Below are 14,213 nucleotides of genomic sequence, written 5' to 3' on the forward strand. Positions count from 1 at the left end.
GCACACTGAATATGTATTTAAAAAAATACCACATACTAAATATGTATTTCAGTCTCTTGGGTAACAAGTTTGTTGTTGTGATGGTTGTTTTTTGTTTTCCCTTTGGTAATGGCAGTATATTTTGGGGGAAAAATGCAATATGTTGATTTTTTTAGAAGCCTATTAAATATTTCAGAAGTTAAAAATACCTGAAGCCCTTAATCTACTACATGAAATTGTAAACTATCCCTAGTGGTGGAGTTCTCTGTGTTCCAAGTTCATCAGAGTTGACTGATAGATATTTTCAGATTATTCCTGAAGTTATAGCACATTTGAACAATGAGGATTTGAGGTATAGTGTACAAATGTTCATCTTTCTGTGACTGAGATGGCAGAGCCTTTCAGCTGAGACCCGGTGACATTTACTACCTCTATCTATATCAATCACCAAACATGTAAATCATCTTGACTCCCAGGAGAGCCATGGCTCATTCATTGAAATAGAATGGTTCTCTGTCACTTGGCTGGAACCCTCTTCTTTCACCTCCCATCTTTTATATAGACTGTTTCACAAATGTGGACAAACTGATTTCTCTACCATTTTAGTTTTCTCATCTCTTCAAATTGATGTGTTTCCAGCACGTCTTTACTGATTAAGCAAGATCATATTCCCACTCTATTTAATGTTATTGAACATTCTTACCCACTCATATTTATATATCAAGTTAAACATTTGTTAACATGTATGAAGTTTATTATAATCAGTCTGTGTTCTCTGCTTACATTATCCTACTTGATTTTTATATTAATTTCTTACATAATTCTTTTGTCAAATACATATAACTTGGAGTTGTAATAACCTAATGTAGATCTTGAATCTTACTCTCTGCATCTTCTGCCACATTGTCCATTTATGATGTTTGTAATTAGTGTGTAGATTTGACGTTTTAAGTGAAATATTCCAGAGCAAGAGTTTTCTGTCAAGAGGGAGTTCACAGTTGTGTTGAGAACAGATGAACATTTGAGTCACCTGAGTTTTTTTTTTTTTAGTTTTATACAGCACATACATTCCTTATTTCTAGCCTACTTCCACAAACAAATCTGTTAAGGCTCAAGGGTCAAGTATCTCAAATCTGATAAAATTTTATGCTTAGATCAGGCACAGTGGCTCACACGTGTAATCCCAGCACTTTGGGAGGTCAAAGCAGGAGGGTCTCTTGAGTTCAAGAGTTTGAGTCCAGTCTGGGCAACGCAGCAAGACCTTCCTTGTCTCCCAAAAATTAAAAAAAAAAATAGTATGGTGGTGCGTGCCTGTAGTCCTAGCTACTCAGGAGACTGAGGCAGGAGGACCACTTGAGCCTGGAAGATTGAGGTTGCCATGAGCTATGGATGTGCCACTGCACTCCAGCCTGAGGGACAGAGTGAGACCCTGTCTCAAAAAAAATGTTTGCTTAGTCCCATACTGTAGGTGGAATGAGTCTAGCTTCTAATGGCCTGCCTTGATAAGAGGTTACATGCTCTGTCTCGCCATCATGCCATGTCCCTCAAAGGAGGACTCCTTATTAACACTGACTCTAAATAATTGATAAGCTAATCATGGAGTTTAATATACCTGAAAAGGATACTAAAATGATCTAAAAATATCCTGGGTTTTTTCTTTCCACAGACAAGGGTGTTGAAACAGTCCTCTTTCAGACTCCTAAACGAATACTTTTTCTATGATGCCATACTACCTTTAAAATAATTGTTTGCTGATAGCCAGCTATATGCAAAGAAATATATTAAGGCATTAAAATGTTTGAAGATATGATTTATTCCTCAAGGTCCTTAACATCCAGTTGACAAGATAATGAAAACTACTCATGCCTCTCTTAACACTTCCTAGCAAGATGTCATGTCTGTATTTAGTGATGGTCTATATTGTGTTTTCTTCTCTTCTCCTTTCAGCCCTGTCTTCTTGTTTACCATCTGAGTGTGGTAAAAATGTACATCCACCTTTCTTCCCAGTGCTGAAATAGGTCCTGGCTCATAGTTGGAATTCACTGAAGTTAGGAGAAGGACTGAAGAGAAGCCTGCACTTCCTGCTTTTTGTATATGCTCTTCACTAATCCTGAAATATCCTAACCCAACCCTTAATTATCTCCAGCTCTTTAAACCCTACCTATCTCCCTTCCACTTTTGCTTGCCTCATTGCTCAAACCCCTCTCCCATCACTGCTTTTGGGTTTGCAGCTACTTCCTGTCCCTGTTTTATCCTATTGTATATGCATATGCATTGAGCATTTACTAAAATCTTACAATATACCAGTCCCTTAAATAAGAACTGAGGGATAAAGCAGATATCCCTTTAATTTGAAGGTACTTCCTTTTCTGTTTTTTCTCCTTAACTAATCAGTGCCCCCAAATATAATTAGGGAGCAAGGTATCTGTTTTCTCTTTCAGTTTCATTGTTCTAAAGACAACACGTTCAGTGTAGGTGCTGTGTATCTTTTGCCTGTTTAAATTTACAGTTATTTTCCAGTGGTGCTGCCTAACTCTTTGCTGATACCTATCTTTTACATTAGGTCACCTGGGCAGCTTGCTATAATCATCTGTGAGAAAGCTCCTCAGGAACCCACCAATGGGCACTAGAATCAAAACTTGACTTCATTCTTATAATTTCTTCATTTATAATATGGGGGTAATCATAATACCTTCCTTATGGAGTTCTTGTGAGGATTAACTGAGTCATTGCATGTAAAGCACTTAAAATACAGGAAACAGTCAGTAAATATTATTATTCATATGGCGTTCTTCAGTAGCCAAAATATAACACCACGCTATTTGCATTCAGTACCTTTCTGTTGTGGAATCTTCTCTTCAAACAAGGGTATGTATTTCATTTACTTTTAACATTTTGCTTTTGAGAGAGCTTGAGATCTATTTCATAGTTGCCGATGGGCAAAGAGAGGTAACAGTAAATTAAATTCTGCATCTTGGATCATAAAGTAAGTGCTGAAATGCAATTATCTGACTACAGGATCAGAGCTTCTGCCACTAAACCTGAGTGTCATCAACCTTACTGGTTCTCTACTTAGATACTCTTGTCCAAAGGTCTTAAACATATCAGCAATACTATCATGCATCATTCTATTATTATTTTTAAAATTTAAATAAAAAGCCTACAGCACCCAGTGTTCCCAGCCAGTCTCCCATTCAAATACTAACTAGGCCCAATCCTGCTTAGCTTCTGAGATCAGATGAGACCAGTCGTGTTCAGGATGGTATGGCCATAGACTCATGAATCATTCTTAACTGGAGAGAAATACTTTTTCACTAGGAAAAATCCTGAATTCAACTATCATTACACATAATGTAAATATGTTTAACCATATTAAATAACTTCTCCAAATATGAAACACACATGCATATCATTTGGTCTGGATGGATCTTTGACTGCTATTTACTTTGCTGAAGTGTCCATCTCTCTAGCCACATTTGAATTATTTAAATTACTTGGAAAGCCAAGGTGGCCCCCAGACTAAAATTTTCCTGATTGTCCTTCCGTTGCTACTTGTTCATGTAGTAATTTTCTCCATCCTGTACACAGACATTGGAGTATTCTACTCCAAAGAGGTGCTAGGATTTTTATCTCTTCCCCTTTCCCAGTCCTTCTGACAACTCTCCCTCCATTGTTTAAAGCAGCGTTAAAATTATCCAAATGTTCATCGTTGACTCTTTCTGTTTTGTATTCCTCTAGCGGTGCCACTAATCTAAGTCATATGTTCCTGATTTCCCTTCCCTCATGACTTATGATTTATAATGGATTAGCATGAGCCTAGGAACAAAGTACTTCTTCTTGCCCCAGACATATTTAGAGGTTTCCAATTTACAGTAACATAGGAGTTTGTCATGGGAGCAATTCGTCCATCTATTTTTATTATATTTTAGTCAATACTGCATATTTCCATATCATACTATTATGATATAAATAAGAATCATAAAACAAATACAAGTATTCATTATTTTCTTGGTATTTATCTTATCCACTGAGTAGCTTTGACTATACTTAAAAAATTTCTCCACTTATTTAACAGATTAAAAATTATAATTTGTAATTAATTAATTGGTAGTAATATAGTGAGCAAATGAAAGTATGTCACAAAAATCTTTCTGAAAATGTTTCTACAACATAAGTACAGATAACGCTGAGATTTCTGGAAGTTAGTACATGGAAGGTATAACCAATATTATTGTCAATATTTTAAATTCGCCACTTCAGGTAGGATAAAGGATGTTAAAATATTTTTCTTTGAATATTTAATATCACTAATAGGACCAAGAACATTAGAATGCAGGTGTGTGAAATAAGCTCAAAGTTCTAGAGCAGTACTATTAAATAGAATTTTCTGCAGCGATGAGCATTTTCTATATCTACACTCTCCAAAATGGAAGCAACTAGCCACATGTGGCTATAGAGCACCAGAAAAGTGGTTAATGTAACTGACCTGATGTTGAATTTTAAATTGTCTATATATTTTACTAATTTGATTAAATTATAAATTTTATTATAAATAACCACATGGGGCTATTGTCTACCATACCGGATGAACAGTAAAACTTTAGAGACTTCCAAGTTTCTCTTAATATTGTAATTCACACAAGGCGGGATTTTCTTGTGGTCGTTCTCAGGCCAATGTCACACTACAAAGCAACACAAATCCTACATTAAAACAACCATGTAAAATGACCTATAAGAAACTACCATAACTCCCTGAAAAGTAATTTTGATATTTACTGTTTTGCAAGAATTTCAAAATATTAAGATCCTTTTCACACATCTTTCCCCTTGAAGACCTCTCACTATGCTTCTTCAGTACTTTCTTCTTGTTTCCCCTCCAAACATTTACCCCAACTGACCTATACTTTCCCTTCTCTCATTCTCATCTCTTCTCTAGACCTTTTAAGATCTGTCACTTTATCCATTATCAACAGGTCCCTGACCATGCACACTAAACACAAAATCCTCATCCCCAGAGAAGGAATTTGCTGTCACAAGAATAAATATTTGTAAAGGCTAAATTGTGGGCTATATAGTAGAATCATTTCTACATGTCACCCTTTTTTCATCCTCTAGGCTAGATTATTTCTAATCTGAATTTCGTGAAGCCTCTAGAGTTTAAGAAAAAAGCTAATGCTTATTGAATGCTTTGAGTAGTAGCAGCACCTCAAGTAGTAGCAATAACAACATCTCAAGGTCTCTTCCATCTCTTTGATATGATGAAAAAAATGAATAATAAATATAAACTGGGTATGATACAAACCAATGAGCAAATCACTTTTTAAGTGAAATTAATTAACAGGGGAAAAGATTTTAAAAGGATGCCCTTTATCTTCCCTGGATCGGGAGCTTATCCTTTAGACTTTAGGTTGTGTTCATTTGGGATACAGTCAACAAATATTTGTTGAGCCTTGACTGAGTGTTAGGCACTGTTTTAAAATTATTTTATTTGTATTGGTAATAAAAAGATGATAGTCCTTGCCCATGTAGAGCTTACAAATGTTAAAGGAGGCAGAGGGAAAACAAGAAAATCTATAACCTAAATATGAAATTACCAATTGTGATCACTGTAATTAGAAATTGATGGGGATGAATAATAGAGTAGCAGGATGAAAATGCCATACTAACACATGGTCATTAGAAACTAAGTCATCCTACATAACGCATATGCATAGAGATGTTCTTCATGGTTTTGTAGATTTGATGTTAGTGTAACTCATCCTTTTCTATATTATATATTGCCATCCTTAAGCGGTCTTTGGTAAACCACATCTGAATTTTTGATTGGCAAATGTGAAATAAAGGCTTCAGCTTATTCTTTGTAGGTGCTGAATAGCATTTAACAATTCAGTGTGAATAACATTTCCATCTTTACCTAATGAGCACATTTTTAAAAAATTTGTCCATTTTATGAAAATGAGTAGAAATTGAAAAATGCAGTGCTGATGATGCTAAGAAAGGTAGACTCATGAAGATTACTATGCATATTGTATTAGCCTCAGGTGGCTCTAAATGCATTAGATATAAACTGGTAGACAGTGGGCTGCATAAGGAAGGAAAATAAAATCAAAGAAGACATAAAACTTGCTGACACTGCAACAACCTCAAAGTTGTGCCAAGAAGAGGAGATTTAATCGAGTATTTTTTTTAAATCTAGATGCTAGGTCTTATACAATAGAAACTTGTTTCCAGTCATGTGAGTCTATTAAAAATGTTCCCATTAAGAATTTATTTTAAAATTCTTAATTTGTGTAGAAATTACATGGAATATGTCTTATAGATTGTCTTTTCCCTGAAAGTATTATTTCTTCCCATTTTATACCTAATAAGGTTGAGTAAATGGAGGAACATAATATAAGTAGAAAACTGCATAGATAAGATTAAAATGTAGAATGTTTTCGCTTCAAAGTCTATGTTATTATTAGTTCATGACTTATTTATAAAAATATATTTATCAGTGATTTTAGCAGATTATCACAAAACTGGGTTCTTCCTTCACTCATGTAGACAGAAATAAAGAGTGAAAATACAACATACAAGGGAATAATTTGAAATATGCTCATTGTTCTTGCTGTTGTCAAAAATGAGAATTTTGTATTGTTTTCTTTTTAAAATACAATCTGCTTTCCTGCACAGAAAAGTATATCCATTTTTCTTTAGAAATGTACTAGATTTTTAATTTGCTAATCCCAAGGGAAGGATTATTTTCTTAAGATTAAGTGTAGTCAATTGGTATTACGATGTTGGGAAGTAAAGTGCAAAATTCTATTAAGGACTTAGTGATTTTGATTTGTCAGAGAAGAGCCACTCTCTGATGTAATTTGCATGGTGATGTGTGTGCACAGTTCTGTTTTAGCTTGGGGACTTTATCTTTGAATTTTCGCTAAGAAGATATTGGCTTATTCCTATTTTAGAATCTGGTCAGCCATTATCTTGGACATACATATATAGAAAGAGTAACTCCTTAGTACATGTGCTTTTGAAATATTGCTTATGATCAGTGCCTCCTTAGGGAAAGCGGGTTTTTTGTTAAGAGTCTGAAAGTCTATTTAGGAAAGTTGTTTTCAAAGAGTGTCCTGAACGTTGCTTGGTATGACTTAACAGCAAAGTCAATTTAACAGTAGTTTGCCTTGCAGAATCCTGGATCTATCAGAGATTCACTTCTCTATGCTGTGTGGGAAAATTATACTGGCTGATTTCGGGAGAAGTTACTGTGGGAACACATTTTGGCACATTTCTGCTGAAGCTAGAAACCTGGATGCTTTGTTCTTTGTGAGGTATCAAAAATAAAAATTCATGAAATTCTGACATCCTGCCTGCTCTCTTATTTGGGTTAAATGCTGTGGTAAACTCTTTCAGTTGAAATACTTGAAAAGAAAAGCAATACACATGCACAGACTCACATTTGCACACACACACACACACACACACACACATCTTTACTTTAACTGTCTCGAACATAGAATATTCCTCTTATTAAGATATGGCACACGTATCCTCACTGATAACCTACCTTCTCAATTCTTCTTACTGGTTTATTGGATTAAAATAGAGAAGCAGAAGTCTTACATAGGAGAAATATGTTGACAATTGGTGGGTTTTATTTTGATAATTTCACCAACTATATGAATTGACTTTGTCAGTCATTAAAGTAAGTGTGCTGAATGCCCTCTGTGTGTGCATCAGGACAAGTGGTCTAATCAAGTTCAACTGTTCTGTGTCCATTTGACTCAGCTTAATTAAAATTCAGCCCTGCTTTTGAGCAAGCCACAGTGGGTTGGCAGACCTTCAAAGAGCTATATTGCAGTGAACAATAAAAGTGATAAAGGCACACAATAGCAATCAATACAATACAAATGCCCCTGTTACTCACAAATCCAGTGAAAAGTGATTGCTTGAAACATTCTTGTTCATTTCTCATAATAAAATTAAAGTTTTTACATCACTTCATTTGTAAGTTTGCCTATACTCTCTTTGTCAATGGGCTTGCTGTTGTTGTTGCTTTTTTTTTGTTACTACTAATGGAGTGAAAGTAAATGATAGTAAGATAAATCTGCTCAATACGCATAAAATACCTTTTAAATTTTTACATCTTTTGTTTTATTTGTTACACATATGGGTAAAAACTTACTAGAAGGATTTTTACCTGTACAAGGAAAATAGCCATAATTCATCCTCCATTCATTTGTAGTGGAGGGGGTATATTCTTGGTGATCATCCCCCCTTTTTTTTTTCCAGTCCATTGTTTTTGGCTGGCTGCCATAGTCCCAGATTTTCTCACAAACTGCCATCTGGCATTCTTGCTGTCCCTCACATATAGCTTTGTCAGGACCTCCTCCAAGCAGGCTGGAGAATTTCACAGCTTGGGGGCATGGGAGTATACATGAAGTTGCAGCCACTTCAGGGTTGATTTCTCACCTACAACCCACAGATCTGTCATTGCTAGATGTTTAGTGGAAAGAGCTGCTAGGGCACTGGAGATTAGGGAAACTGGAAAGAAGTATCAACTTACCTCTCATGAGCTGTATTTTTTAGCCACTCTGCATTTGAAGAACAGAGATTTTAAAAACCCAATCTCTCTATTTTACATAATCATCGTGGAACATCACTGTCAGTAAATTATTATGAAAGATGCTTCTAAAAATTCAAGATGGAGATATTGATAGAATAATATCTCTTATAGCACACATGATTGTTATCCCATCTCAAAGTTTTCAGTGAATGCTTTTATCTAGTAAGACTGAATCTGTATATATAATTGCACAATGTAACTAAGATATAAGAGAAGGGAAGTTTCACATTGCATTCACAATACATACATGAGGACACCAATTGTAGAAATCTGTAGGAAGTGTTTTTGTTACAGTTTTCAACCCAGTGAAGCACTATCTCTTCTGTGTGTATGCTTTAGGTTTCATTTTGGCTTCTGGGCTTTAATGAATATACTTCTTAAAAAGGTATGTTTCATCATCGTATTAACTACTTCACTGACTCCAGTAGCTGAAGGAGATCCACTGGGATAGAGCCATCACAACTGTTCACAAAATTCTGGCCAGTGGAACGGCCAGTCACAAGGCCAAGATTTTGTAAACCGTGCCTATGGCTATATGTCAGCACATCTCATATCTTCTGGAGTAGAAGTCACATGCTTTTCATTTCTTTTATATTTCACCCATTACCTACTTATTGCCCTAAATCATCCTAAACTTTGATTGTTTTGTTATTCTGTTCAAATCACAAATGGCAGAAAATAAATTTTAAAACACTATTTAATTATTAACATAAGTATCATGCTCTCTTAACATGCTGAAAAATATGATACTTTCAAGTGAGAGAAGCCAGATCCAGTGCTAATTTTAATTTGAGATGCCATGTTAGGATAACTTAATAGTCTTTAGAAAAGACGTACACCTAACTGATATACTGACACGTATACAAGGTTCAATGAGATTCCTACTGTAGAGTGTTCGCTGTGACATTTACATTTTGTATCAAATAATTGTATAGATTCTATAAGACAAAATTGTAAACACAACGAACATTATTTCTTTTTTAGATAATTTAAGATTTTCCTGTGAACATAAAATATAGAATAGTCAGTGGTTAATTTTTTTTTGGAAATTTCCATCATACTATAATAAATATTTTGGGAAGACAAACTTATACTTCTTAGAAATGAAATTTTCTTAAAATGTGTCATGAATATATTGCTCAAATTTATTGTAATATAGTTTATGATAGAAAAATTATTTCTAGATAGTTAAACGGTTCTAACAAATGGCAATGAATATCAGGTTAAACAAGTTTGCAATGCTTTCAAGACATGCAGTAATTTGGTAAATTATTGTATTTTAACAACAGATATATTTTGATTTATTTTTATGTTCTGAATTTTAATGTGTAGAATCCTACATTATAGTAACTAAACAAAAGTCTCAAAGGGGATTGTTTCTCCAAAGCCAAAAACAAATGAAAAATTAAATGGATGGGGGGCCCCCAGGTCGTCAACGCTAATCTCCATTTGAACAGTTGTTTCATTCCTAAGTGGATGTGACCATAATCTGCTTTGAGCATTATAGTCAAAGTTTATCAGTCTTTGTTTCAGTCTGTCCAGCTTCTGAGCCAAATCCTTCAGCTTTCCTTTGAGATCATATCTAGAATAAGCTTACCTTGTATTACGTCTCAGAAATTTTCTAAAACTAAATCGGGGGTAGTATCATTGGTAAGTAAACTCTCTTTGATCTGGATAGGAGATATCTGCCTGAAATGTGAATTAATCTAAAATCCTTAGACATATTAAATAGTTCTCTATTTCAGTGAAACAGATAAGTATTCACTGATTCTTTTCAGCTTGTTATCTGAAGCTTAAGTTTACTACTTTGTTTTTTCCTGTTGCTCACTTTTGACCTATGACTAACAGTGAGGCTGAAGATATATACCATCAAGTTGCTAAAGGAGAAACAAAGTAGGTAGGATCACGGGCCAGCCACTCTGCCAATGACTGTCTGTTGAGATTTTTCTATATACAAGGTCAACCAACAGCAAATACATGTGAGACCCGGATGTTTCCAAGTATAGAATCAAAATGCCAGATTTGAGCATCCTGCGTGGCTCACCCAACAGTGATGGTATCTGTATATAAGATGGTTTTATTTTGTACTGCTTTCAGTACAAAATAAAGGAGTTCATATTAACTCTTTGGAGGCCTTTGAATAGGGATATTCTTTCTACTATAATTTCAAATACCTCAATGCCAGTGAGATATGACACTCATAGCAATAACTTCTCCTACAATTAGGGACAAATATTATAATTTGGAAAAGTAGATAGATGACAAAACAAATGTGCATGAAGATATACATCTTCAAATATAAATGCTTTGTTAATGGAGGCTTGGTCATAGAAATCAGAAATATGTAGTTTGTTTGCTGTTATGTCAACCTGCATTTGACTATGATTCTATTCTAAATGTAAGTCTTGTCTCAATTTTTTAATTTCTTATGGAATCTTTGAAAGAGTCAGGAACATATCAATAGAAGAAACAGATTCTACTGTGTGTATGCTTGTGTTTATGTATGAGAAAATTCACAAAATATTCATACTTTTAAACTAACTCCCACAGAAAAATTTAAAACTATAAACACTTAAAATATGACTGGCAAGAGCTTCAAAAGCCTGGGAACTCTATACTTATCAGATGAAAGAAGAAGCAGTATTATGAAAATGTGTCTGGATACCATAAGATAATTTCAAAGTACATCAAGTAAAAACAGTGCGAGGGGCTCTTTGTTCATCTGACCTTATATTTTATAACAACTCAACCTTTGATTCCATGATAAATAGAATATCAAAATCTCATAATGTCAGAGATGCATTGCATCTTTGATCTTTCTGAAATGTTATATATGTCGAGATAAAAAATCTTGAACTTTGATGGTAATAATGAAATGCAAATATTTTAATTAAAACTAGCTATTTGCAAAGACTGAAATAATATTGAAGTATTTGTTTTTCAAGAATTATATGCAGATGTAAGTATATTTGAATAGCATAGAATTTAGAAACAAATTATTGCTAATCAGAGTTCTAGGATAGAATTTTATATTTAGATTTAATATTTTTAAAATAAAATTTTTCAACATGCAAATTGAAATATTATATGGATGCACACCATATTATGCACAAGTAGTGTTTATCTTTTGTTTAACAATCATTTATTGGATGTCTTTTTTTGTGGAAGATGCTATAGTAGGCACTAGTAATTATGTGAGTAATAAAACAGATGTAATCCATGACATTGTGGACTTACTTTCAAGTTTGGTCCTATAACATTTGGTGCTCTTTCAATCAAATATAAGTTGAATTATTGGTTTCAATTTTTATTGACTAAATCAATGAGAATTTCAATACATTAGCAGAAAGCTATTGATTAGATATAATATAAAACTTGGTAGTCAATAATGGAACTAGGAAACAAAACTAAGTCTGCCTGACTCTCAATTCACTAATTTCCCCATTATTCTAGAGTGGATAATAAATGTATAAGTATAAATTTAAAACTGCAAAGTATGGTAGAAATAACAGTTGGCTTTATAATTGCTATTTAATTTGATTTAATATTCCTTGACAATTTTATTTATATAATTAACAACATTTATTGAGTGCCTGTTATTTGGCAAATATAGTTTGAGATCTTGGGGATATTTTCAGGAACAAGAAAATACGTCCCATTTCTCAGAGTGCTGAAGTTCTAGCACGAAAATATGGACATTAAACAAATACTTGAGAAAATGTTAGCTAGTGCTAAACACTATGGCAATAAATAAATCACAGAAACTACTTTAAACTAGATGTCCAGGAAGTCTTTCCCAAGTGGACCTGAATGATTAAAAGAGCCAGTCATGCTAAAATGTGGGGAAGAATGTTTGAGAAAGAAAGAAAATCTAGTGCAAAGCTCTGAGAATGGAATGAGGTTAGTATGATCAAAGGTCCAAGGGAAGTCAAGTGTGGCTGGAGCACTAGTTGTTAAAATGTGATTACTAGAGCAGCAACCTCATCATCCAAGAATTTAACAGTATTCTAGGCATGTTGATTTCCTTGATTTGAAAATTTAGAAAATTATGAAAAAAATTGTGATTCAGTACAAACTTAACATTCAGAGAAATTGAATAAAGGATATTTCATTGTCCTTGGGGGCAGGATTTCATTGTTCTATTTCTTGCAGCTTTTTGGCAAGTTTGAAAATATTTGCAAATGAAAATTTAAAAAAGAAATGACCAATTATACAGGTGAAATTAAAGCTTTTAAGCAGTGCAGCCAGTGGAATACCGTGATCTATTTTGGGTTTTAAGAAAAATATTCTTGCTGTATGATATGAAAAATGGATTACAAGAGGGAACTTAATACAAACGCAATGATCAGTGAAGGAGCTGTTGCCATTGTCCAGAGGAGACATGATGGTGGCTGGGACTGGGGTGGTAGCAGTAGAGATGAGCTGTGGGCAAGTGGATCCAAGATGATATAATTTGAATATACAGTTGACAAGGTTTACTGATGGATTGATTGTGAGAAGGAGTAACAGAAATAGAAGAGTCAAGGATGCTTAAGTTTCAGACCAGAGCCACTGGCTTGATGCTAGTGATATTTATTCATTGAGAAGAAAAACATTGAAATAGGAGTTGGTCAGATAATGGCACTTGATTAATTTTTGTAAGTAAAGTATTGAAGGAAATCTAAATAGACAATTTGCATTATCTTTGAATATTTGTGATTAGTAGCTCTAGTGACGAATTTAGCTTGATGACTGCCATATTGTCTATAAATTAACTCACTTGAGTGTTCTCATATTTTTCCTGATTTTTTTTGTCGAATGCAGTTTTAGAACATTAAATTGTGCCATACATTAAAAAAAATAATGAAATAATGCCAATAAGAACTCTTAATTTGCTCTTATAAATTTTTTTATCCTTATGTAATTTATTATTTTATTCAACAAATACTTGTGGAGTGGCTACTTTGTACCAGTACTCTTTAAATCACTGGAAATATAACACTGAACAAACAGGCTGAAATATCTGCCCTGGTAGAACTTTCATTCTAGTACATTCTAGAATGAGGCAATTTAAGAAAAAAAGTATGGTATGTGGGTGAAATAGTTTAAACAAGAAGTAAAATGACTATTAAGTCAGATAATGCCAAGGATATGAACAAAATTGAAGCCAATAAAGAGCATAGATAACATGAGAAAGGAAGGGTTTGAGTCCGGAGGGAGTTTTAACTTAAAATAAGGACACTAGGAAAGACCTCTTTGATTAAGAGTTAAGGGATGAAGTCGCAAGGGTATCGCTGAAAGAGCATTCCAGACAGAAGAAAGAATAAAGACAAAGTCCTATTGGTGGCAGGCAGGGTAAGTGATGGGTAAAGTGAAAAGCAGAGTGGTCATAAAAGTGGGGAAACAGGCAGATATATAGGGGGCTTTGTATGCTTACTTCAAAGATGACCCTGTGATTGCCTGAATGGAAGAATGGCATTACCATTTATGGAAATGGAGTAGATAGTCGAAAGCATAGGTCTGGATTGTGGGCATGTTTCGAATGTCATTTTGGACCTGATAAATTTGATATGCCCTTTAGACTTCTAAGTAGAGATGCCAGTTACTGGTAGGATCTAAGAGATTATCAATCACATGAGAGGCC

At 34.1% G+C, this 14,213-nt stretch overlaps 1 protein-coding gene and 1 pseudogene across 3 annotated transcripts in view; one reads left to right on the plus strand and one right to left on the minus strand.

The window, feature by feature from the left end:
• Nucleotides 1-14,213, plus strand: part of IL1RAPL1 (interleukin 1 receptor accessory protein like 1) — a 1,361,951-nt gene that overhangs the window by 397,347 nt on the left and 950,391 nt on the right. The gene's annotated exons all lie outside the window — the stretch shown is intronic.
• Nucleotides 3,137-3,255, minus strand: LOC118150682 (5S ribosomal RNA; annotated as a pseudogene).

Source organism: Callithrix jacchus, chromosome X (genome assembly GCF_049354715.1).
Source record: "Callithrix jacchus isolate 240 chromosome X, calJac240_pri, whole genome shotgun sequence".
Classification (NCBI taxonomy): Eukaryota; Metazoa; Chordata; class Mammalia; order Primates; family Cebidae; genus Callithrix; species Callithrix jacchus.